Here is a 1,958-nt window from a genome sequence, read left to right as displayed (position 1 = left end):
ACTTTGAAATGCCTTGCTGCTGAAATGTGCTATACAAATAAAATTTGATTGATTGATTGATAGTCTGATGCTGCCGTGGTAAGAGACCCACAGTAAAATTCACTGATGCACTCAACTAAAGACCGTCTTTATTATGTCTTTGTGTTAGTAGTTCAACTGAACTTCAGTTTCTACTTGTCTAGTAATTTACTGAATTTAAAGTGGCATTGCATGATCCATGACTTTTGAGTGGGAGGTGTAATCCCAGTGCCTAAGATAATGCAAAGTGCATTCAGTCAGAGTTTACTAGGTTCAAAGATAATCTTATSACGTTAAAGGTTGAAACCAGCAGTAGCGATCTTAAAGTGAATTATGAAGGTGTGTAAGACTGCTGAAATAATATTAGGGTTTTAAACTCTAATACCTCCTTGACACCAGCAGACCCTGGTAAAAGAGGCAGAGCAGAACCCACATAAGGAGACCTTAGTCCTTGATGCAGCTGTTGTACGTTTGATTCCATCCTGATGACCTTAGCTGCCTGCATGTCTTCCCTGTCTGTCATTACCAACTTTCCTGTCTAACTACTCCAAATAAAAGCTGCCTGAACCAAAAACCCTGGTAGAAAATAGATCATTTATTAGTTTCCTTCCTTAATTGAAGTAAGCTAAATGATTTGAGAAACATCKACTTAAATTTGTCATTTTAAACACACTTAATGAATTTAGTTAAAAAAACTTGATCATGATATATTAAGTTGGATAAACGTAGTAAAATTAGTTGGATATAGTGTACTTAGACATTTTTGTCTTTGTTAATGTCAAGTTGTCATAACAGTAATTTCAAACAATGTCAACTGTGAATCAAAAATGACAGCAAACCAGCAAAAGGCAAATAACTTTTGCTGGTTTCTACAAACAAACCTGAACGTTGAGTGATGCTGGTAGATGCAGATAATGTTAGCCAAATGACGACGAGCTGATCTATTCCAATATATAACGTTAAGCTTCTTAGCAAGAATAGGCTATAAATGTTGGCATCTACACTCTAAAAAGAAATGAGTTGAACCAACTTAACTGAATTGCTTCAATTGGTAAAATTAATTCAATTAAGTTTAACCAACTCAAGTTAACTAGTAAATTGAGTTCTATTCAACTCAATTTACTAAGTTTGTCCAACTCAATATAATTTATGGTCTAACTCAATTTATGAAGTTTTTAAAACTGAATTAATTAAGTTGGTTTAACTTGGCAAATTTTGAGTCTTACTCAAGTTATTTAGTTTACTTCAAATAAAGAAGGATTTCTGCTTTTGGTATACATCTCTGGTCTAAAACGTATTTTTAGCTGTAGCTCATTTTAAGGACTTATTTACATTAATCTCACTTAATTCATTTGGTTTAGTGATGATAACTTACTTTTTTGTTTTTAATTAACTTAAAAGTTACAAATCTAACTAACCTAAATTGATTTAATTAACTTAAAGGAACTTTGTACTTTGACTTTATTTGAAACAATTGAGTTCAATCTCTTTGATTAAATTCTACAGAAAGCCAACTCAAAACTTTTAAGTTGGTCCAAACTAAAAAAATAAAATATCCAAAATTACATTACCACTCACATTGTCCTTAAATTACAGCTAGAATTTAAATTATTTGAAAATGATTTTTAAATATGTTGCTTTAGTTTTTCAAAGATTGTAAATAAATTCAGTAGTTACTTTGTAAATACAGGCCCACACTTTGCAGAAAAATACCTGTGTTGCAACCAGCAACTCATTTAAAATATATTGAAAATAATGCAAGTTCAATGTATGTTAACCACATACAAGAGAAAGAAATAATTGATTTTGAGAATAAATGTAAAAGTAAAGCATCAACTGACTGTGATGATCCAGACATAAAAACAATTAAAAGGGTAATTGAGGGTACCGTATTTTCCGCACTATAAGGCACCTAAAAACCTTCAATTTCCTCAAAAGCC

This window comes from Poecilia reticulata, unplaced genomic scaffold, assembly GCF_000633615.1.
Source record: "Poecilia reticulata strain Guanapo unplaced genomic scaffold, Guppy_female_1.0+MT scaffold_301, whole genome shotgun sequence".
NCBI lineage: Eukaryota > Metazoa > Chordata > Actinopteri > Cyprinodontiformes > Poeciliidae > Poecilia > Poecilia reticulata.
This window is presented reverse-complemented; position numbering follows the sequence as displayed.